General features: G+C 40.1%; 1 protein-coding gene and 1 long non-coding RNA gene across 2 annotated transcripts in view; both read left to right on the forward strand.

Annotated features, from left to right (window-relative positions):
* LOC122087184 (methyl-CpG-binding domain-containing protein 11-like) overlaps window positions 1-25,972 on the forward strand; it is an 83,032-nt gene that overhangs the window by 13,748 nt on the left and 43,312 nt on the right. The window lies entirely within an intron of this gene.
* LOC122087185 lies at window positions 1,259-24,576 on the forward strand. The gene is made up of 3 exons (XR_006142689.1): window positions 1,259-1,775; window positions 9,101-9,134; window positions 24,206-24,576. It is a non-coding gene; the product is annotated as an uncharacterized LOC122087185 (long non-coding RNA).

The following is a 25,972-nucleotide window of genomic DNA, read 5'->3' on the forward strand; positions in this document are numbered from 1 at the left end:
ATCTGTTCAGGATACCAGCCTCGGGCACCCATAGACCTTATCCCAGTCGTGTCTAGTTCTAGGACCTCCCAGTCAGCCGAATCTTTTGCTCAGCATATACATGATTTGCATGCAGGTATAAGGAGACAGATAGCACTGAGCAATGAGCAATACAAATCGAAGGCAGATGTGCACAGAAGGCTACAAGAATTTCAAGAGGGTGATATGGTGATGGTAAGAATCAAGCCACAACGTTTTGTTAGGGGAAAAGCGAGCAAGCTACATGCTCGTAGCACAGGTCCGTTCAAGGTACTCAAGAGGATAGGTGCCAATGCGTATGTTCTTGACCTTCCAGCCAGCATGGAGATCAGCAATATTTTCAATGTTGAAGACCTAGTCCCATACCATGGTACCTCTACCTTCACCTCTTTTTATCCTGATGACCTTGAAGACTTCCCTTTCAACATTGATGAGACTTCTAAGCCAAGCCAACCACTTCCCCCCACCTCGTTACCACCTGTGCCTAAGGTCACGAGGAGAACTGAAGAAATTGAGGAAATCCTTGATGAGAGGATTGTGTCCACACACACTGGAGGTTCTAGAGAGTTCTTGGTCAAGTGGCATGGACGTCCGGAAATTGACAACACCTGGATCACAATGCAAGAAGTCCAACAACTCAACCCAGACCTATTTGAGTATTACATGAGCATTAATTCACCAGAGGTGAATTCTTCCAAGCCGGGGAGAGTTGATGGGGACATCAAAGTGTACAGGCGCAAGAAGAAGAAGAAGCAGCCATCTTTGTGGCTGGAAGAATAGAAAGAAGAAGATCTTGTGGGCCCCAAGCTCAATCCAGATTTTAGAAGATCTTAGAAGATTTCAGAAGATCTTGTGGGTCCCAAGATCGATCCAGATTTTTAGAAGATCTTGGAAGATTTTATGGACCCCACCAAATCTTATTTGGTCCCAAGATCGATCCAGATTTTTAGAAGATCTTGGAAGATTTTGTGGACCCCACCAAATCTTATTTGATTCTAGTACTTTGCTTTAAATCTAGTGATATTTGATTGTCTTACACAATTAGGAAACTAGGATTTCTTTATATTGATCTATTAGGTAGTTTTTATTTCATGCAATTGAGTTTCTAAGTATCTTTTTATTTTTGGAAGTTTATTCTCTTTAAGTGTAAGGCCATTGGCCATTGTTTATTTTCAATGAATGTTAATTGAAAAGAAAGCCAAGAGCAAATCCCCACCCCTCTCACGGTTCTCTCTCTCTCTCAATCTCGACTTTTCTCCCCTTCTCTCTCGCCTCTTTCTTCCCTTACTCTCTCGGCTCTCTCTTCTCTTAATCTTCTTGTCTCGCCTCCCTCTCTTTCTTTTCAGTCTTATTGTTTTTTTTTTCTGCTGCTGCGTTATACTGCTGCACCTACTGCTGCGTTATACTGCTGCACCTACTACTGCGTTATACTGCTGCACCTGCTGCTGCGTTAGTACTGCTGCAACTGCTGCTGTGTTATTACTGCTGCACCTGCTGCCTTACCCCACTGCTGCTGCAACATAATTCTGCCGGTATAAAACTGCTCTGCTGCAACTGCTGCCTCTACCTCACTGCTGCTGCTACGTACTACGGCCGTTACAATACTGCTGCCGCTGCACACTGCTGCCTTTACATCACTGCTGCTACTCTCTCTACAATTGGTTGGGTATATCTTCTTCAACAAAAGTGGACTAAAACCTCTTTATTTTGGAGAATCTGGATTTCTTCTTCTCTCCTCAGATCTGAATAGCAGTATGGTAAAGTACTAAACTAAATCCTCCCCACCTCCCTTAATCCCTATTATATATATTGCAACCCATTAACGTTGAAGTCTGCCTTTGCCCTTTGTTTATGCCTATTTTATCGATTGTTGCATATCTAAGTTGGGTGTCTAGATGGATTTGTGTTGAACCTAATATTCATATGTCGTTTGTTCCCTTCCCCATGTCCCCACTTGAAACTTGAGTAAGAATTTATGTGTTTTTCTGTCTAGATTAATATTGCTTTTGGCTACTTTGTTTATTAGTCTCGCTTTATCTTGCATGCTTAATCGTGTTTGCTGAAATTCTTTGGTCTTATTTACCTACGTCCCTTGAGTTAACCTACCTAGTTAGTTAATCTTGTAGGAGACCTAGTCATCTAGGAACCCCCTACATCAATATTGGTTAAAAAATCCATGGCCACTGTCTCATGGTTAGTGCTGGCAATCGGCAAAACACCGGTCTCGTCATCTAGAGAGAGGAAATAAAGATGGGTGAGCACATCATGCTCAATGAGGGGGTGGGGGCAAGCAAGCGAACATAATACAAATGATGCACTACATGCTTCACACCTTCGTTGATGCACATGGGTTCATTAACATTACAGTACTTCCTAGTCCATTACTAAGTCTGAGATCAGTGGTATAGTGCTATGCAACATAGGTGGTGTTACCTACCCAGTACGTTGGGCCTCAGGAATACAAGCTCGTTGCAAGCAGGAGCCGGTCAGTCCTGGAAAGAACATTGGTCCCCCTAGCTAACCCCTAGGTTAGTAACCCTGGGCAGTCAAGTGTACAGTATGTTGTACCCTGCTACTATCCGTCTCTGGGTAGAGTACGTCGTACCACTGAAGTGTACTGCTGATTAGGCAGCCACGGGTCGGGATTAGTCAGTACCTCTCGGACAAAGGGGTTGTAGCACTCGGGTGGTGATATCCTAACCCACAAGTTCTAAATGATGCATATTCAATCATCAACCATTTATTTCACAACCAATAATTGTCAGGCACTCTCAAGTGTCCCATCTTACTTATCTTATCTTCTTCCAGCTATCAGATTCACCAGGGTAGTATCACAGAAATAATGATAACAATATGCACACAACAACATGCATGATATACAAGCAAAACTTAAAATAATTAGACACTCCATAAAACAAATCAGGGCACCCAATCACCTTGTGGTCTGACTTTCTGAAATCCGAATCCTTGACTTAATTATATGTTCTCACTGTAAATTATATTTTCTATTTCACAGGATAATTTAAATAATTATTTTGGAACACAAATCCTACAATTCTACCCCTATCCTGTCTAACTTACACAACCCAAATTTTTTCAAGTTTTTATTTGAGTGTCCTCTTTATTGCCTGGTCCAGATTCTTCACTCTGTTCACCAGTAGAGCAATCTATTGGGAAATTTCCAGTGGGTCCCACACATGGACAAGGTGTCCCGTGATCACACTGGCAGTCTAATGCAGACTGGGATAGATAGACTAACCAGCCTTCAATTTCAGGATCTTTTAATCAGAAAAACAACCACTAGTACCCAGTGTAGGACAATAATTCCATAGATCAGAGTTCAAGAAGAAATAATTCTCTGCAATCAGAATTCGAACCCAGAAGCTGAAATCTATAGATCCAGATTATAAGCCAGGTAAGGGCTAAATCAGGTATAGGAATAAATCCTTAACAGATCATAAACCAGAATTATATCCACAGAAACAGATAAGGACAGAAACTCCTATCCTCACTGCAGGGCAAAAATCAGAGATTTTAAATATATCAAAAATGGATGATCAGAACGGCCCCAAGTCTGGGTCGAGTTTCACCTTAATAGAGAGGGAGGTCTGACCAAAATTTCAGCCAAAACTGATGGCTGTAAATGCTACAGGAACAGGGAACCGATTGTGAAACTGAAGATAATTCTGGGCAGTACTGGTTTTAAATACCTGATTTGATGATCAATAGTGGAGCCCCTTGGAACTGAAGAGGATAAGGGGGCTGGGGGATTTGTCCCACAGAAGAAAGAAGGGAAGGGGGTTCAGTACCTTTATTGTTCGCTGGATGGAAGGAACTGGGGAAGGGGAATATAGGGTATGAATCTCTACAGGAAAAGGAACCAATGATTCCAATTTCAGGTCCAATCGGCCTCTGTTGATGACCCAAGGAAGCTTACCTGAACATTGCTGGACTGCTAAGAATGCAGTATCAGAGAACCAGAAAAAGAAGAGAGTGAGGAGAAAGAAGAAAGGCAGGAGAGGGGTGCCTCACTGGACAAGGAGGGATTAAGAGATGAGAGAGGGGAGGAGATCTCACATAAGGAGGAGAAAAGGGGAGGGGGGGGGATAGAGAGGTCGCAGAGAAGAAGAAGAAGAAGAAGGGGGGGGGGGAGAAGAAGACAGCCACGCAGGGGGGTTTCCCAATCAATTTTTTTCTTCATTAATCAATTAAAAACTATTGTGGCCCATGGCCTTATATAAGTAGGAAAAGAGTTGCTAAAAAAAAAAAAAAAAGAGAAGTGCCAACTAGGAAATTAATCTGACATAAAAGAAACTTCCTGATTTAAAATCTAATAAAATAGAAACACAATAAAACTAAAATTAGAAAGTTCTACCTACCTAATAGCTACCCCAAAATAACCTATAATAAAAGATAACAAATATTCTTAAATCAAATAAAATTGAAATAACCTAGAGGGGGGGTGAATAGGTTATACTAGTGGAATTTAACTCTTTTCGATGTATAGATCACAAGTGTGATTGTAATTTAAAAGTAATACTGAATAAATAAAATAAGAACAACCACAACACAAGATATATATAGTGGTTCGACTCAATTCGAGTCTAGTCCACTCCCTACAAGAATCCTCTTGTAAGGTATTCCACTAGTTCTCCCTTTCAATACAGTAGGTAGGGAAGAAAAACCTTTACAATCTTTTTACGGATAAGAGTATCCTTACAAATCTCCTTTCCAGGCAGAGAGACGCCTTCACAATCTCTTTTAGAGGTAGAGAGACCTTTCTCTTTTTAGGATAAGAGTATCCTTACAATCCTAAGTACAGTCTAGAATTGTAAAAAACAGAAAATAAGAAATAGTGGAATAAGAGGAATACCTCAAGTGTGGTGCAAATGAGAATGAATAATAAATGATGAGTGATGCACCTTTTGTAAAGTCCTCTCTTACGGCTTTGACTTGCACATGAGAGAGTAGAGGACTTTGATTAAGACTTGAGCCTCTTGTTTGGGATTTGTGTAATAGAATAACTCAAGTAGAAATAAACTTCTCTAATGCTTGCAACAATGCTCTTAAAGCTCTTTCTTAATGAATAATTAATTAAGAGTGATTAGGGTATTTATAGGTGAACTTAGTGAAGCATTTTAGGTAGGGAATCAAGCTCTAACGGACATATTCTGGGTATACCGGTCGACCGCCATCGGTAGCCGATCGACCGCCAAGAGCCGTTGTAGGCAAAAAAATAGCCGTTGGAGTACTTCCAGACAGGCATCGGTCGACCGGGACTTTCAACCGGTCGACCGCCTATGGTCTCGGACAAGTCCGGTCGACCGCCTATGGTCTCGGGTGGTTCCGGTCGACCAGGGCTTCCAGCCGGTCGACCGCCAACATGACATGCTCTGTCATACTGACCAGTCACCATTGTTTTGACTATAACTTTTTGGTCCGACCTTGGATTGACTTGAGATCAATTGCGCTGGAATCACAACTCAATTTCCTACAGCTTTTATGAAGGATTTGTCTCCTGATACTAACTTTAAGATTCCCTAAAATACCCTTGAGTTAGGTTACTGTGTGTTCCACACCACTTAGAGACTTTCCATACCTAGTCAAGGCATGCTCTATGGTCATTCTAATATGATGCAATGCACATGCATGAGGTGAGTGCATATAAGTATGTGGAAATTACAAATTACATTAAAAATAACTAATCTATCCTAGTGGTCTTCTTCTTCACTGGAATCTTCCATTCTTTGGCCCTTCATCTTCTTTCCTTCTTGTTTGCTGTTTCATGTCTTTAAGCTTAGCTTCATGTCTTGATTCGACCTTCGATCTTCTAAGGGTTTCTTCAAGCTAATCACACTTTAACAATCAAGTTAAAGATGTATGTTTGTTTGTTAACACCAAAACATGGCAAGGAGTGTGGACATGTTTCCCAACAAAAATCCTAGAATATTCTAATGATCTTGAACCCAAATCAGTAACTTGGAACCCACATTGGATCTGGGTCTTGGTCCGGGTTCTGAAGTGGGTTTGGGTCGATCTATTGGAGCGCTGCTACATCACAGTCTTTCCGGATTTGCAGAATCCCATATACTGCCTTTCATTCCCCATAGGGTCTATTTCAGTTGGAACTTGTGTATATGGACCCCAACACAGCGTTCAGGACCTACTGATCACTTACACAGCAAAATTGACCTCTGGAACCCCAACCGGCAGGGCAGCAACGGGACCTGCCAGTTCCTCTATTTTTTGTAGAATCTGAATCTGCCAACCCTGCTGTTCTCTGTTTTGGCCAAATTGGGATTTTGTCTCCCTTTTAAGGTCCGAATTGATTATATAGGGTTTAAATTTACAGGTTAGATTCCTATTGACCCATTGCTGAAATCCAATTAGCTGCACATAGGTTTGGTATACCCAATTCTGCAAAATTACTGGGAATTTAAAGTAGTTTGCAGAATTGAAATATATTCCATGCCCTTGCTACCAAATTGAGATGGAATACCCATGAATATAGGTTTAACATAAATAGTTCAGCCTTTATTAAGCTCCCAACAGAAATTTCCAGGGAAAAATTAACCTAATTGATAAAACTAAATAATGGAATTAATCCCTGCTCTAGGGCTTAACAAATCTGCGCTCAATTTTATCGAAATTTAGTCCCAATTATTCATATTGCTACTGAATTGGTAAAACCCTAAGTTCCAGGGTTTCCTACCAATTGGATCCTCAATAGCCCACATAAATTAGGCCTTTCTTTACTGGGAAGCTATTCTGCTCACAAGGGTTCCCCTGGCAGTAAACAATTGGGTAGAATCCTAACCCTACCTATCCAATTAATGTAAAAATTACTTAAGTAACCCAACTGTAGTAGTGAGTCCACTCACCTGGGGGTAGTTCTGATCTAGCAATAACCTGAGGTGAACCAACTCTCTCCTCACTTCCTCTTCTTCCTTCTTTTCCTTCTCTTTTCTTCTCTTCTTCTCTTTTCCTTCTTCTTTTCTTTACTGTTACAGCAACCAACGAAGTAAGGGTTGAATTCTCAGCCATAAACCCTTATATAGGTCAGCTCTGTTTGGCTGGTACCCTTGGTTTCCATTTATAAGTTAATTTTAAATTAATGTTTTATTTCCCAATTTAGAAATTGCAATCTCCAATGTGTGAGATGCAATGATTAAAGTATCGGTATCGGTCTCCGTATCGGTTGGCTAAATTTAAGATACGTATCGGAGGGTATCGTGTCGTATCAGAGATACGCTAAGATATGTTAAAGATCAAGGATTAAAGTATCAGTATTAGTATCAGTAGTCGAATCGATCGGTTAAATTAAAGATATGTATTGGAGGGGTATCGTATCGTATCAGAGATATTTTAAACAATGAGTGAGATGTTTTAAAACCACCAAACACACCCCTAATAAGGGTAAAAGTATGGGCAACGGGGCTGCAAAGCTGTGGGCCCCATTTTTGCTTTTTGCCACTACAACCGGTTGGCAGTATTTTTGGTCCCTTGGCCTGTCTGTCGTCCCTTCTGTGCATGATCCCTTATAGCTTAACAAATACCTGTTTGCCCACATTTCCTGGTGAGTCCTCCAGTGGTGCTGACAGGCTGAACAGGATCAGGTGGGATCACTCCTGCCTTTTTGGCATTCCACAGCTGCCAACCATGCTAGTATTGCCTTTCTCTGCTCTGTATTCTTGCCTGTTCACAAGTAGGGGTAAAATCAGATTAGGGTGTCACATCATTGTCCATTGCGGAAACCTTATTGCTTTTGAATTCTTCCATACAAGTCTTGTTGATGGGAGCATCAATAGCTAATTCTTCCTCAACAATAGGAATGGTAGAAATTTCTTCCACACTAACCTCAACTTCAGATTCAAATGTTTTGATTGGAGGTGTCTCCTCTGGATGTGCTTCCTGGTATTGTTGCACAAGAGCGGCTATACAATCTATTGCTTCTTTCATGCTCTTGTCTCCTGTGGATGGCCTTTGGAAATCTATAGAGGACTTCAGAGGGGACTCTAGTGGAGGGAAGTACTTTCTTCGTTCATCTTTAGATAAGTACATGCCCACCAACTCATATTGCATATTTTCCCAAGTCTTAGGCTCACGTCCTTGAGCTCGAAGTTGCCTTTCACGGACTCTCCATTGTATTCGAGCACAATCACTCGTTTGGGAACAAGCATATCGAAGTCATTGCTTCTCTGTTAAGTTGTAGTTGTCAAAGTACACGTGCAATTCATACGCCCATTCAAAGAGTATGTATGAAGTAATTACCCCACGAAAATAACGCGGCTCCATCCTTGGTTAGGCTAGGCTCTGATACGAATTGATGATTTTTGATGTAGTACTATGTTTGAAAGAATCAAAACAGTAGCCAGTTGACAAGGATCAAATAATGAAGACTAGGAGTGAAATAAGACAGCAACTATGGAGAAAAAAACAAAACAATAACCATGAGGGGAAAAACAGTAATTTTCAGCCCGAAATTAGGTTCAGAAATTAGGGTAATGAAATGCAAACAATCTTTGATTTCAATAGTTAACTTGAATAAAAAAACAAAAGCAAAACAATAACTATTTGAACACAAAATAGTAACTATTGCAATCCTTAACTAATTGGGAAACCTAAACTGACTTGGAAACTGAAATAACAAAGAAAATGACTTTAACTAAACTAATGAATTAAATCATGTTTTCCTACTTACTACCCATATTTTAGGCTCATTAAAGTGGCATATTACAAAGAAAATCCATGGGATCAAAGGCCCAACACATACATAACCCAACCCAAGGCTTATTTCCAATGAAATAAGCACATTAAGTTACTTGTCTGCATCAATTTGCTTTTGGGGAAGAGGACTTTCAGACCATATGCTAGCAGCAATTGGAAGCTCCTCTTTTGATTTTTTGATTTAGCAGATACCTATGGGACTGCAATACAGATAATGGTCAAGGTTCAATTTCGAAAGAACCATTAGTTATAAATGACAAATAGGCCTGGCTAAATTATTATATGTCCTCTATTTTATGGGTTCTGGTTAAGGTTCATATTTCATCTGATAAGCATATTTTTGACTTGGATGCAGCTCATGTTGTTCCAGAAATGTGACTTCAATCAAGGTCCTCTGCATTTGTTACTTATATAACTATTCCTGTGTTTTGTTATTTTTCTGCTTGAAATTATCCTTCTTAGCCCTAATCTGTAGACAATATTTCCTCGTTCTTTGTAAAATGTGTAAAGAAAGGATTCTGGAATATGGTCAGACAAGAACTGGTGCTTGGATTGCAACTTTGGAAGGTTGTTAGCTGTCAGAGAAGTTATCTGACATATTAAGAGTCTTGATTCAAGGGAAATTTTCTCAGCTGTTAAATGTGTCTCTTACCTGGTAGCAAAATGGAGTAATATTATGATGGAAGCATTGTCATAATGGAGCCACCGGTTCTCTTAGTCTTCTCGAGTCTCTTGTATAAAGCATTAGGACAATGGAACTCACCATTTGATTGGTAGCTGGTTACCATGTGGAGTGCTTATATCACTTTGCAGCACTGAAGGCTCACACTTTGGTTTGTTTTTTTTTCTTTTTTTTTTTTTTTTCACCAAACTGCAGACTTGTACATGATTATCCAATGAAGAGACTGATAGCAATCAAGATGATGCACGGACATCCTCCTTATGTGCCTCCACATAAGCTGGCAGTGTCCAGCTTCATGGAGAGATTTGTAAAAGTTTTGTTTTGTTTGTTCAACTGGTTGATCATCCATCAAACTCTTTGTTTCCTCTGTAGTCACCTTCCATTGGATTATGCTATGGAACACTGATGGCAATTTCTGTTATACTGGTTGCTGAATTCTAGTACAGTAATCGTGGCTAGCTAATCGCCCAAAGGCTGGGGTTAGGAAACCAACATGTGATCTGGATTCTAGAACCACAGGTCAAATATAACTCAAATAAAGTGAAGTTTCAGTAACCTGGTCAAGGAGGTCCTGATGTAGATGCATACCCATGGACCGAGCCAAACCCATCTGGGTATCCAGACAGAGATGAACCGGATCCAATTTGGGTCTTTGACAAGTAGGATCTTTTAGGATTTTATTTATATTCTCATGCAATCTTTTATTTTTGGTAACTTAAGTAGCAGATAGCTTCTAGGATTTGGTTTCCAATTAATTTGAGTTTCCAAATTAGAATAGGTTTCCTTTAATGTTGGTCTTCTTTTACTATTTAAATGCATGTAATCTCTCAATTGGAAGACAGATTGTGAAGCTTGTGGACGTATGCGATTCTCCTTCCCCCCCTTCTTGTGCGAATATTCTCTCCCTCCCCTGCAACTCTGAGTTCACCTCAGGGATTCTTCCCTACTCCTACCGGCCCTCCATCAAGTGGTATCAGAGCCGAAGGATCCTAGCCTTCCCCACTCCATCAACCTGTCTCCTTCCCTTTCCCCTCTCTTCTCCTTGCTTTTGTCAAGTGGAAAAAAAAAAAAAAAGAGTTCGACTCTTTTTATACCAAAAAAAAAAAAAAAAGAATTGTTGAGACAACCCTCTTTTTTCTTCATTCAAACAGCCACTGAGCCTCTGTTACCTTCGTCTCGGTCTCAGGCTTCTATCAGCAAAAAAGAAAAAAAAGAAAAAAGTAGTCATCATTCTCAACCCTCTTTTGATTTCTCACCAGAAACACCACCACCCTCAATTGACTCCACCCCTTCTTTGTGGCAACCAAAAAGAGAAAATAATAGAATAAGAAGAAAAGAGAGAGCGAGAGATACAAGATCAACCAAAAGAAATACATTCCTGGTTTTTCGCCCTCATACCACAAGCCTCTGGTTTTCCCTAGTCATGGGTTGATCTCTTCTTCTCGATGTACCATGAACTGAAGCTCTCCTTGCTGTGCTAGAAGTCGAAGTCCAAATCTTTGTCGACCTCGTGCTTGGATTCTCGCCGCTGTTTCCTCATCGCCAGAGGAAGAAGACCTCCTCACTCCTCTGTTCTCATAGTTGAACTCCTTTCTTTTGTGAAAACAGTTGACTCCTCGGTTTCTAATATTACCCCCACCACTTATGTCATAGCCCTTGTTTTAAATTTTCTTTTTCCATATTTGCCCCTCCTTCAACTTATTTTGATTTATTCTTTCTTACATATTCTTCCAAGTTTACCCCTCCCCATTATATGTTCAACTCTTTTGTTTCAAATTGAATTTTTATATTACAATTCTACCCCTCCCTTGGAAGTTTCAGCTAATTACCATTTTGCCATTGTTCCACACTTCCATATAATTACTGTTTTTCCCTAAGTCTTTTCCTTGAGTTTCCCTTGCCATAGTGGGTCCATAGTGATTCCGGATAGCAAACTTGGCCGATGGATATAAATCTTTTACTAACCGTCAACAAATGCAACTGATAAAAGAGAAGCTTTATGAGATTCAACGACATTGCACAGACATCAAAGGCCAAGCACACTCTACCTTTAATTACGTGATCTCAGCCATTGAGCAACAGGTAGACAAGCCAGAAGATGAGTCAGCAATGGTGGAAGATGAGATGGCCCCATCGAAAGTTGAGAATCAACTTGTGGAAACTTTTAAATTGTTTGAACTCTTCAGTGAACCGATCAATTGATTTTCCTGAGTCACTACTTCACCAATGAACTTCACGTCGGGGATTTCATAGCATTTGATCATGGTTTTGATGGTGACTTCATATAGGCAAAGATGGATCCTGATCAATTGGTGTTGATTCTCCCATTCTACAGAACTCGTGGACGAGTTTTTCTCGACACCAGGGGAGTTGATGTAGATGCACACCCATGGACCGATCCAAACCCATCTGGGTATCCAGACAAAGATGAACCGGATCCAATTTGGGTCTTTGACTAGTAGGATCTTTTAAGATTTTATTTCTATTCTTGTACAATCTTTTATTTTTGGTAACTTAAGTAGGGGATAGCTTCTAGGATTTAGTTTCCAGTTAATTGAGTTTCCAAATTAGAATAGGTTTTCTTTAATGTTGGTTTTCTTTTATTATTTAAATGCATGTAATCTCTCAATTGGAAGACAGGTTGAAGAAAAGATGAATTGAGTTGAGTGTTTGTGAAGCTTGTGGGCGTGCGATTCTCCTCCCCCCCACTCTTCTTGTGCGAATCTTCTCTCCCTCCCCTACAACTCTGAGTTCACCTCAGGGATTCTTCCCTACCCCTATTGGCCCTCCATCAGGTCCCAATAGGGTCCAGGGTCTGGTTGAAAGGCCTAGATGATGATGAGATGAATGCTCCTCCATCAGGTCCCAATAGGGTCCAGGGTCTGGTTGAAAGGCCTAGATGATGATGAGATGAATGCTCCAGCAAAGTTGGATATTAATCCAATGGTCAGATTTTGGATATATCAAGGGGTTATGAAATTAGTAAGTTACTAAAACAAGATTTCAGAATTAGTAACCATAGGAAAATAGCAACTAAATCAGATAGAACAATAGCAACAACAGCAACAACCATGACCTTATCCCAACTAAATGGGGTCGGCGACATGGATCATATAGAAGCATAGAAAGTAAGAAAAGTGAAGGCAAGTGAAATCTTCGGAAAGTTTTAGTAGCTAAGCAGGTAATGAAATTGCAAGTGAACATAATTAGCAACTTTGATGTAGATCTAGTCCTCATAAGGAACTTCAAAGTTTATTCACAGCTAGCTATCTTGGCCATCAATTTAAATCAATGGTGTGATTCCAGCCTAATAATGGCCTTCGAGAAGAGTTATTTGGAAGATTCTTCTCAGACCTTGTGGGGCCCAGCATGGAGAGCTTAGTTGAAGAGTTTCCTTTAGGATGTGAACTTCTAAAAGGTCAAAGCACTGTTCATGTGAACAGTGTCACAGCCAGAAAAAAATTTCCTTGTGAGAATATATTTGGAAGATTCTTCATCTTTAGTCAAGTCTTGGGCAGCAAAGCAAGACAGGAAGAGGAATCGATTTGGGAAGTTTTAGGAGAGTGAAGACTTAGCTGATTTTGTTTACTTTTTCAATTTATTAACCTTTTTTTTCCCTTCTTGTACAAGGAAGTCTTCTAGAGGCTTTCTTTCTTATTAGCTTCGTTTTCTGCTTGTTTCCTTTTCCAATTTGTTTCTATTTTTGTTCTTTCCTTGTGAGGCAAGTCTTAAGCCTATATAATGTAATGTTACCTTAGAGGTCCTACATGATTGGGAGTGATGAAAAGATGTTTGTTTACAAACTGATTGGCTGTGAGATACAGCTGGGGTGAGTGGCCTTTGAGTGGGTGAGATGCCTAAGGGAGAGTGAGAGACTCGACCCAATAATCCCTTTCTTCTTCTTCCCCCAGCTATTTTCTTTTTCTCCTTTTACAACAACAGCAACAACTCAGCCTTTTCCCAACTAAATGGGGTCGGCTACATGGATCTGTCAAAGAAAAAGAAAGAAGGAATGGGAGAGAAAAGGGGGAAAGGATATAGAAAAGAAATAAGGCAATGCAACATCTCCAGGTCAACCCACCTAAACACAGTCGGCGATATGGATCTTTGCTCTCCAAACAACTCTATTTGATGTCATACTAGGGTCAAGCCCTAGCTTCTGCGTGTCTCTTTTCTCCTTTCTTTTATTTCCATTAATTCCTGAGTGTTATCAGCTTTGTTTGAGACTTGATCATCAGCCTTTTTAAGAACAACATTAAGCCCCATCTTGCTATTACCGCTTGGATTTCCAGACCAAGGCCAAGACCTGTGGTTCAGGGTTTTCTCCAGAAACTGAGGCAACTTCGAGTGAGCAGATCTCAGCCCGTCAGCATCAGTTTAAGGTGGGTTTTGGAGGAGTTGGTCAGGCCTTTAAGAGCTGCCTTCAATCAGGGTATGAGTCCCTTACTGGAATTTCCATCTCAAGTTCTTGAAGGTTTCCTGTTTCATGACCTAAAGTTTCCTATTTCATGACTTCAATCAATAACCAGCATATCTCAACAATCAGCCATCCAGTCAAGCCCTAATTTTGAAGGTTTTTTGAGAACATCATTCTCCACTTTCGATCAATACATCATCATAAACAAACATAGTGGAAGACTTATATAACCTTTAAACTGATTTTAATATAAAATTCAAATGGCCAATGTCTATAGCGATGTTGGCGCCACCGCTAAGCATAAATACAACCTCATTTATTAATTCTAAGTAACATTGCAATTCCATATATATTACAATTGTTCCCAATAAAGGAAATAAAATTCAAATAAAGTCAACATATTCAATCTGGGAAGCATCTCCATCAATGTGCATAGTGCAATCTCTATACAAGCAAAGCTTCTTGATTCACTACATTTGGAGGATTAATGAATTGGGTAAGCTTGGGAGAGAAGCTTACTGAGTATGAGGAAACAAAACCTTAATATCGATAAAAAAATGCATTTTTAAATCCGATAACATCTAAAATATCAAATAGCAAGCTATGAGCACTTAATGAATTTATTTATATATTGAAAATAACACGAGTCCAAATAATTTAAGTCATTAAATTCAAGAGTTTATAACATCAGATTCCCATCACAATAATGTACATATGTTGGCATTGAACCAACATAACAGCCAAATTAGGGTAGAATGCTTGAGTGAATAATGAGATCACTCAAGCATTTATTTATAATAAGCAAGACAAAAGGAGAAATACAAGTATCCCCCTATCCACCGCCCCTTATTAATTAGGATCGGTGGAGGGGGAAAGGCTTGAAATGCCCTTGCGACATTAATTACATGATTCAACACTCCCCCTTAAGTTGGTGCATATCACATATGCCCAACTTGACTAAACAAGAATGGGACATTTTTCCTGCTTACCCCTTAGTGAACACATCAGCTAGCTGATCACCAAACTTCACTAAGAGAACACAAATCAAACCAGCATCTAACTTCTCTTTAATGAAGTGTGTCAATTTCAACATGTTTGGTACGATCATGCTGTATTGGATTATGAGCAATACTAATAGCAACGTTGTTATCATAGTAGAGCATCATTGGAAGACGAACAGGTACACCAATATCATCAAATAGTATACGTAACCACAACAACTCACAAATCCCTTAGCCATAGCACGAAACTCTGTTTCAGCACTGGATCTAGTCACCATATTATGCTAAATAACAAGATTCCCACCCACGAAGATACAATAACCTGGGATGGATTTTCTGTTAGGTGATCCAGCCCAATCAACATCCATATAGGCTTCAACTCTGAGATGCTCATGAGGGAAAGAATCCCTTTTCCTAGAGCATACTTCAAGTATCTCAAGATACGTAGAACTACCTCCATATGGGAGGAATAGGGATCATGCATAAACTGACTCACCAAACTGATAGCCACAACAATTTTAGGCCGAGTATGGGAGAGTTAGATCAGTTTTCCTACCAACTATTGGTAGCGCCCTTGGTCAATAGGTTCACCCTCTTTTTCCTTACCATGTACTAGCTTCTATAGGAGCATCAGAAGGATGACGTACCAATAAACTAGTCTCTAATAGTAGATCAAGGATGTACTTCCTCTGGGACAGAAATATGCATTTTGAAGATTGAGCCACTTCAATCCGAAGAAAGTACCTTAGTTTTCCAAGATCCTTTATTTCAAACTCTTGACTAAGAAAGTCCTTGAGTGACCAATCTCAGCACTATCATTCCATGTCTTCACGATTTCATCCGCATAGACGATGAGATCAGTAACTTTGTCACCGGACCTCTTGATGAACATTGTGTGGTCAACATTACTCTGCTTATACAGTTGTACCCAAAATATGTCATCGCCTTGTGAAATCTCCCGAACCACGCTCTAAGTGATTGCTTTAATCTATAGAGAGTACACTTCAACCTACAGACCTTGCCCTGAGTTCCCTTATTGGAGAAACCTAGTGGAATGCCCATGTACACTTCCTCATTAAGCTTTCCATGGAGGAAAACAGTCTTGACATCAAGTTGTTGGAGATCCTATCCTAGATTCATAGCACACGGGAGCAACACTCGCACAGAGGTCAATTTGGCAGCCGATGCAAATTTATCTTGGTAGTCAATTCCATATGTTTGAGTGAACCCTTTAGCCACAAGCCTTGCCTTGTACCTGTCCACAAAGCCACCTATCTTCTGCTTCACCATAAACACCCACTTACAACCGATTGGATTTTTTCCAAGAGGAAGATTCACAACACAGGAGAGCAACACTCGTACAAAGGTTAATTTGGCAGCCAATGCAAATTTATCTTGGTAGTCAATTTTATATGTTTGAGTGAACCCTTTAGCCACAAGCCTTGCCCTGTACCTGTCTAGAAAGCCACCTATCTTCTGCTTCACAGACACCCACTTACAACCGACTGGTTTTTTTCCAAGAGGAAGAGTCACAAGTTCGCACGTAGCATTTTGTTTTAGGGCATCCATTTCTTCCACCATTGCACCCTTCCTATTTCCATCTGCAAGAGCTTCCTGCCAATTTTGGGGAACACTAACAGAAGAAAGAGAAGACACAAAAGCACGATAGGAGGGAGAAAGGGAATCATACGAAATAACATGGGAGGGGTGTTGAGTACAAGTCTTAGTGCCTTTTCTCAAAGCAATAGGTTGGCTTGAAGACTAAATTATACTTGAAGTAATAACTCAGTTGGCTTTGGAGGGCTGGTGAGGGGATGTGTAAAGGTGTTGTAGGGGTTGTGATGGTCTAAAGTTGCTTACCTGTGTGGCCCCTACGATAGACCTGAAGAGTTGAATCATCAATCTGTCTCTAAAATTCACCAATAGTTCTCTGGACAGGAGTCATCTCCCTTGAGCTGTAATAGTAGTCTCTATCTCCCCTTGAATTGGAACACTAATCTCTGTCTTCTTATTCACTTTCTGAACAGAAGGACTTTCTAAGGAGAATGGTGGATACACTGGTGGAGCAAGTAGATTCGGAGTCACCTTTTCACTATTAATAGTAGACTCCCCCCTGAAGATGTGGCGAGTAGTAACCAATAGATTCATGAAACACATCCATCGTTACCGAAGTACACCAAGTAGGAGCATGGTAACGCTTGTATCCTTTTTGTGTAGGAGAATAACCTAGAAAGATACACTTAATGCTATGAGGATCCAATTTTCCTAGTGAGAGATGATTTTTAGCATAGCAAGTACACCCAAACATATTTGGAGGTACTAGAAGGGATGAATCCCCTTAAAGAACATTAACAGGAGTCCGGGAATCTAGAACTCGAGTAGGCATGTGGTTGATCAAGTAAGCAACATTGAGGACATCATCACTCCAGTACTGAAAGGGAAGTTGTCTGGCAAACGTCATGGCTCGGGCAATATCCAGTAAATGCTTGTTCTTGCGTTCAGCCACTCCATTTGGAGCTGGAGTACCAGCATAGCTTGTTTGATGAAGGATCCCATAGTCAGTAAGGTATTTTTGAAACCGACTCTCCATATATTCTGTTCCATTATCACTCTAAACAATCTTTGGAGTGGCATTGAACTGGGTCTGAATCATCTTGTGGAACCGCAGAAAACAACTGAAAACTTCACTTTTGTGTTGCATCATATACAACCAGGTAGTTTTAGAGTGACAATCAATGAAAGACAAAAACCATTGTTTCCCAGAAATAGATGGCCGGTGAGACGGACCCCACACATCAGAATGAACCAAATGAAAGATTGAAGAACTTTTATTTAAAGATAAATAACTGGAACGAGTCTGTTTTGTCAAAATATAAGCCTAAACAAAAATTTATCCCTATTACATTATTTAACTAAATGCGAAAATAAAAGAGATAAGGTTCCAATAGGTGTGTATCCTAAACTACAATGCCATTGATATAAATCAGAGGAAGCAGAGTGTAGTTGAGTGGTAGTAGAAACTACAACCATAGAGAGAGCCATCATTAAGCAAATAAAGACCACCCTACACCTTACCACATCCAATTGCCTTCCCCAATACTAGATCCTGAAAGGTGCAATGAGAAGGAAAAATGTTACTTTATAGTTTAAGTCACTAATACAGCTACTAATGGATAACAAGTTAGTAGTAAAATTAGAGATATGTAAAACTGAAGATAAAGTGATAGAGGAAGAATACTGAATAGATTCCTTTCCGAAGACAGATGATAGGGTGCATCTACTACCCTAACTTTATATCTGCTTGAGTTGGCTGAATACGGGCGAAATAGGTGGGAGGAACTAGTCATATGATCAGTGGCACCAGAGTTAATGATCTAGAGACTGGAGACTACTAAAGCACAATGACTACCAAACAAAATACCTGAATGACCAAAGTTGGAACATGAAGGGATTGAATTGGTAGGAGTTGATGAATTAGAAGCCTTTAGCATATGTTTGAAAGCATGGAGTTCCTCCTGGGAGCGGCCTATATCTGCAGTTGCAGGTTGGGTGTCTACAGTCTCAGCTTGTGTCTTTGTTTTTAGATCAACCACGAGCATCCTTTGCCTCAAAATCAGCAGGTTTTCTATGAAGCTTCCGACAGGTTGCCTTGGTATGGTATTGCTTGTTGCAGTGTTCACATTTAACAATCTCCTTGGTAGTATCACTAGTACGATTTGCTCCTTTAGTAGTAGGGGAACCCCAGTCTATAGGGCTGATTTTTCAATAGTGAGAGGATGAAGCATAGAGTTGCGACGACACTCCTTCGTATGAACTAGTGCAAAAGATTGTTCTAGAGTAGGAAGAGAGATCTACTAATTACCTGGACACAAATCGTACCTGGACATGGATTTGATCATACTCAACATCCAAACCAACCAAGAAATCATACACCCTGATTTTGTCGACATGCTTTGTATAGGGAGCAATGTCTTCAGCACTGGAAGATTGATAGTCTGCAAAGTGATCAAGCTCATACCACAGGGTTCGAAGTTCAGCATAGTACTTGGACACAGAGAGGTCCTTCTGAGTAGTGGTATGAACTTTCTTGCGAAGATCAAATACCTGAGCATCATTCCTTGTATGTCCATAGGTTTCCTTGGCAGCAGCCCTGATCTGAGAAGCAATTTCTAACAACAAGAATCCTCTAGAGATAGATTGATGTATAGAGTTGATCATAATAGCCATTACCAGAGTCATTGGTGATCCATTTGTCCTAAGGAGTGCCCTCTGCAGAGGATTTCATTGATTTGCCTGTGATGTGTCTGGTGAGACCTCTGTCAGCAATAGTGAGGTAGGTAGTTCTGGACCATATGAGATAATTAGTTCCCTCCAATTTCACAGAAGAAGCACCAAATGGTATGTATCCATTGTGACCTTGCCCATCAGATCCTGAGGTTGAAGTAATTACTTTAAACATGATGGCACCAAGGAGAAATCGACAATGATAGGGAAAAATCTAAAATCTTCAAAAACAGCCATCAGAAAGTGTTCAAACAAACTTGGATCGAGTTGCCCTGTAGGGGTATCGAATCACTCCAAATATAACTTGCTTCTGATAAGGGACTAATGAGATGGACAAATTAGGGTTTGGGGAGGAAACCCAAACTTCAGAGAAGAAGAGAGATCACACACCAAAACTTGGCAGATGGTGCCACAAGTAGGGTCGATCTTCTCTCTAGGGGTGGGGAGGATCTCAAAAAATCAACTGTATATGAGAGGGGAATCCCAAAATTTGATGGAGTTAGGGTTTTGTAGAAATCGTAGATGGGTATGGTCTTCAATCTTGCAACCAATGATGGATATTTCTTCAAGGTGCAATGCTTGATATTCAAGAGGAGGTTTGATCTTAATAGAAGAAAGAATCAAACCCTAAGAAGGGAATAATATAAAATCACAAGGTAGGGAATAATACTCCAATTGCTAACTAGCAGGGTTTTAGGGTTTAAAATACTGAGGTAATGTGTAGGACAGCAACTAGATCTATATGAATCACCTCATAGTGCTGCCCTATGGGAAATTAGGGAGACAAAGGAAGAGAAGATGGAGGTTGAGAAAGAAGGTGGAGGTTGAGAAGGGATGGAGTCTTGTGATTTAGGAAGAAGAGAAGGGAAAGCTGAAAAAACCTAGATCAGAAAAGTGGCTTTGATACCATGTTAACAGTCAAATTAGGGTAGAATGCTTGAGTGAATAATAAGATCACTTGAGCCTTAATTTATAATAAGCAAGACAAAAGGAAATACACAAGTATGGCCCCCCATCCACAACCCCTCATTAATTAGGGTCGGTGGAGGGGGAAAGGCCTAAAATGCCCCTGCAGCATTAATTACATGATTCAATACATATCTCTAACTCATTATTCAACACATATCTCACAGCTTCCAAGCTGAAGTGCTCTTTTCTTTACTCCATCGTTTTTTTTCTGGTCTCCCCTATAGCTTGTATTAATAAGCAACTGAAATTACAAAATAGGAAACCGTGGACTGCTTAGAAACTAATTAACTACCTAATTGGTTACAAGAAAATAGAATCCTAATGACGGACTCTAATCTATTGCTTACTAAAAGAAAAATACCCAAAATAAAAATAGAAACTAAGACATAAAAGGTTGTCTTGGTCTTCAAGGCAAGGCAGCAGTTCTTTTGGAATGGTCTTCTTTGCAAGCTGGCTCTTCTTGGAATCTCACGCAAATATTCAAAATCTAGGGAGATATTTTCTCCCGCAAGCTGTCAAATTGCTTCTAAAATCTACTCCTGACTATTCTCCATGTAAACCAGAATTTGACTCCTGAAATCCTTCCAAAAACTCTACCGTAAGGAAGTATACAGCCAAGCAAATTCCTAGCTGGCCATGGGGCTCACGAGATTTGGGAATTATCTTCTCCCTTAACTGTTGATATCCTCCAAATGAGGCTGGTCGACCTGGAATTATTTCCCTCCAAATCAGCAAAGTCAACAGCTATATTCTCCCCCCAAATAACTGGCACTGATGGATATCCTTGGACAGGATATAGGTTGGCAATTGGAATCAAATAAATCCATTATATGGACTCAGTTTGAAACCCAATCGATGTACCAGTGCTGCATCACCTCAAGGTTCCATACATGAAACCCAGGAGACAACCAGACAAGAGGAAAGGGAAATGGTTACCAGTGATCTGCACCAGCCTAAGCCAAAAGTCTTACCCTATAGTATACCCTATAGTAGGGTGAAGGATAACTGGCCCTTCTCCACCATACGGTGCCGAAGAAAATGTACTGTAGAGCTGTCTCAGGCCTTGTTGCCACTAAGAAAAGGAGGGAGGAGGGGTGTGGGTACAGGGATGTGTGAGAGCCTCGAGAATAGGGTTGTGGATTGGGAGAGAGTGCATAGGGTAAGGGTCAGTGATAGTGGGAGGTGGAGAGGCCACGTAATGAAGTGAATAGGGTTCGGACTAGGGGTGAAACAGGGATGGGTTGGGCCAGGTTTCTTAAAACCCAAGCCCAACCCCACCCTGTATCCCTTTAATTGGGCCCGAGCTTGGAAAAAATCAACCCCAACCCGCCCTCAGGGCGGGCCGGGTTGGGTCGGGTTCTTACGTCTGTCCCATTTATTTTGTTTTTCTATCATACATCTATGCCAAATGAGACATCATTCCAATGGATTTTTAAAATCAAAAGTAGGTGATGGGTTTATACTTATAATATATTATGTATACGGTTTTTTAAATTAAAAATGTGAGCGGTGTGTTCATGTAACATTATAATATATTATATTATAACCGACGTTACAATAAATGTATTTATTATAAGAATATGTAGAACTAACGAAGTAAAAGCAACATATATATATATATATATATTATAATGAGGGTTAAAAGTCAGGGTTGGGTTGGGATGGCCTTAACCTGGGCCCAACCCAACCCTGACCCGGGGTTAGAAAACTTACCCTAGGCCTTGTTCAGGCTCAGGGCGGGTTAGTGCTGTTTCGGGCTGTCAGGGCCAAATTTACACCCCTAGTTCCGACCATCTTTTTTTTTTTGTTAGCATTGCCCTTGTGTGGGAGTGTTGAGAGAGGGTTTGGGGTGAGAGGAGGGGAGGGATTAGAGGTGAGATGGTGGAGAGATACTTGGGGGTGGACGGGATACTCGGGAGGTGGGGAGTGAGAGTAGGCAGGGATTCGGGGATGGGGAATGACATGGGATGGAGATATTTGGGGATGGGGATGGGGATGGGGATGGGGAGAGAAGGTGTAAAGGTATAATTTGTGCAGGGAAGGGCTTAGTGAGGTAGAGAGAAAAGGGGGGATGGGAGAGAAAATCGGAGATAGGAGGGAGTATAAAGGGAATTGGGGAATGGGAGAGAGATTGAGAGAGAAGATAGGTGATATTCACCTTGTGACATCCAAGATGCAGCAAGTGTACCGGATCCGCCTGGGAGATCATTGAGGGGTTCTCCACCAAGAGACAGACTTAGTACTTAGTACTTTGGGGTTTGGAAGATTAATGAGGGTGTATAAACTTTAGTTCCACATCACCTATGGGGAGGTTGTTGGGCTGGTTAATAATTTTTAACCTCCTTAACATGGCACAACTTGTTTTAAAGCCTTCAAGCCCATGGGCCAAAGAGGACAACATTGTGCCAAGGTTAATGAGGTTGGGGTGTTACATATCTGCTAGGGATTGCACCCTAACGCTGCTACCTACCATGGGTGTGACTTCTGAGGATGGGGGTAGAGCGCAGCGAGTGCAGAAGGAGAGAGAGCTCAGCAATCGCTCAATGAGAGTTCCGTTGTGAGCCTTTTTTCCATCTTGTTTTCTCCCTTCTGAAGTTTCCACATCAAGTTATTGAAGGTTTCCTATTTCATGACTTCAATCAAGAACCAGCATATCTCAACAATCAGCCATCTAGTCAGGCCCCCTAATTTTGAGGGTTTGTTGAGAACATCATACTCCACTTTTGTTCAAGTTTCAGCTCCTCCTGGGTGGTACTCTAGTAGTTCTTGAATTTCTCAGGTTTTACCTAATTTTTCCAGATCTAAGGTATCAATATTCTGTCTATACTTTCAATCTATTACTGGGGTTTGATCTCAGATTTTCAGAGCTATTCTGGGTATTATTAGAGTCTCAGTGATTTACCAGAATAGAGTTGATTTGCTTGCTGGACTTTTATATCCATTCAACCCTAGCCGATAGGCTTATGTTGTTGAGTTTCTGTTACTAGTTTGGGAGTTGTTTGTGTATGTTAGTACAATGTTGGAGTTATTTATTTGGGTTGGGTTTTCTATTCAATCTTATATTGAACTTGCATTAAAATAGACAGTAGAGAATAGAACAAGGCTGCAGCACCACTCAAACTATGCAGTTAACTGCCCACAACAAAAGTAATCGAGTGGTTCGATTGAAGGCTATTTTGACAATAGAAACCAAGTCTGAAACTGAGAAAGTAATGTCAATGGTTATAAATCAGAATAGTAGTTCAGAAGATAACCAAAAAAGTAAGTTGAATGCGAATCTCACTTTAGGAGAAATAAGAAGATTGACGAAGGAAGATTGATATGGACAAGGCCTCCCACCTAGAAGTTGACCATCATTTCACCAGTCCTCTTGGCATCCCACCAAGGTTGCTAATGCTTCTTGCAAGAACATTCTGCATCACACACACAAATAGAGCTGTAGTTTTTCAAAATCGTGTGTAATATGATCCCTATCTACATTTATAACCTTGCAAACAATACAGAATAATAACTATCCATGCACAAGCAAGAGAGTTTTATTGAAAACAAAATAGAAGGCTTCTGGACTATTACAAAATAGAAACTAACCACTTAATCCTGTATAGGCCTCAAATCCCTCATAATTGGATTCATAGGATTGACCCATTACAATTGAAAACCCTAAAATGCTAAGCCTCTGACCCATATAACCTATAGGGGACTAAAAATTTAGTCTAAATTGAACCAGTATTGAACCGTAGGTTCAAGTTGACCCAGAAAATCAAATCAAACCCAAAATAATAGTTTCTTCGTCTTCTTTTCTTGCTGGAAGTCTGTATCAAGTAATGTGTGTATATATATATATATACATGTCATTAAATGTTCTATTTTGAGATGTTCTTGCATTAAATGTTCTACATGTCATATATATGTCATTAAATGTTCTATTTTATGAGATTGATATTAAACCACCCTGTTCAGGGTACCTCAATGGCTCAATGTGCAGATTAACCTGGATTGAAACCTCTTCTCTGTTACCTCATTCTATCCTACTCAATTTTCTTCTTTTTTCCCCCTTATGGGCTAATTTGGTAAATAGCTCTGCGTGATGTCATATTATTGTCACAGGTCCATAAAAACTGCTGTGGTCTCGCTCCCTACACTCTGATAGTTTTCCACAAGGAAGGAAAGGAAAAATTACTTTTGGGGAAGAGGGCTTTTTGGACCATTTACTATTGGAAAACTAGAAGCTGCTACAGTGCTGAAAAGTACCTCTGCGGCTACAGAAGAGAGGATGCAAGGACATGGTCGAAGTCTTGTGTCAGAAGACCATTAGATAATGACAAATAGATCCAGTTATAGGGGTAGTTACGTTACTCTATATTTTGGATTTTGGTGGAGATTCAAATTTCATTTTTAAACCTAATTTTGAGTTTTGACGTGGCTCATGTTATTCCAGATACATTACTTTAATCAAGGTCTTTCGCATTTGTAGCTTATAATCTATTCTTTTGTTTAGTCATTTTACTGATTTAATTTCGCCATGTTATCTCTGAAGTGCAACCAACCTATTCTTGGTCTTTGTAAAATCTATAAAGAAAGGATTTTGGGGTCCAGTGAGTTATTGTGCTTAAGGGTGCAGAGCAGCCAGCGATAAGGTTGTTCCATTGCGACCTAATGGTTGTGTTCAAGTTGGAAACAGCCTCTCCATGAAGTGAAGATAAGGTTGTGTACATTATGACCAACGGTGGTGGCAGCCTTGTGCACTAGGTATGCCCTTTTTGAGATATTGTGCTTAAACTGCAAGGTTGTATGTAGTCGGAGGTGTTAAAATATATTATTTTCTCAATTCAAGGTACTTTTCTCAATGGCTAATTGTCTTTCTTTTTGGTAGTAATTACATAAGAGTAACATTGTAACAAAAGCAATGTTATTATGAGAGCTACCGGTTTTCTTAGCTGTCGTAAGACTTGTCTATTAAAGGTTAGGATTCGCCATTGGATTGGTACCAGCTTTAGCTTCCGCTACCACATTACAACATTAAGGCTCTCACGTTGGTTTGATTTATGCCAAGTTGCACATGAAGTGACAGGCAGCAAAAAAAAAAAAAAAAAAAAAAAAGATGCAGAAGCCCGGATGTGGAGCTGTGCTTGTTCTCTTCTTCCTTGCGATATGATTTTCTTTCTCAGTTATTCCTTTATTTCTCCGTTCTCTTATTCTTTTTCCTGTCCGTTTTTGGCATGTTTCTATTCTGGATTGTATTCTCCCTTGTTCTTCTGGCCTTGGCGATTATTGCAGTCCTACCATATTGAGTTGATATCTCTTGCACCTAGCCCATTCTCCTTGAGATTTTGATTGAAGGTAGGGTAGTGGATTGTGATTCTCCACCTGAATTTTTTTATGTCAATTGTGATCAATCAAAGGATTTTTTTTTTTGGTATAGTTCTGTCTGTTCCAAGCAGAAGAACGAACTTATTTGCTAGTAAAACCAGGGTTGTGTTCCCCAAAAGGCGCTTACTTCTTAAAGCTTTGTTTTGGTCTTTTCCCCTTCTATCTTACATTCCTGCAGAACCTTTCTTTTAGCTTTATTTATTTATTTGATGAGAAAACGAAAAAATAAATTATATTATAGACAATATGTCCATATTGAGGTTAATACATCTAATCTGGGAATGAGCAGATAACGAGAGCCAAGCTAAATGTTGATAAAAGTACCATGTTGTTGCTAGGCCTGAGCTTCAACCAAAAAAGGCAGGGGTTAAAATGTAAATCAAAATGAGTGGATAACATGCGCAAAGGCCATGATGTGGTAGTAGGATCCCATAATGGTTCCAGATCAGTCGCTTGCTCCAAACTTCATCAACCTGCCATCCCCTCTTCTTTGTTTGCTTCAGT

The sequence above is a fragment of the Macadamia integrifolia genome, chromosome 8, assembly GCF_013358625.1.
Source record: "Macadamia integrifolia cultivar HAES 741 chromosome 8, SCU_Mint_v3, whole genome shotgun sequence".
Taxonomy (NCBI): domain Eukaryota; kingdom Viridiplantae; phylum Streptophyta; class Magnoliopsida; order Proteales; family Proteaceae; genus Macadamia; species Macadamia integrifolia.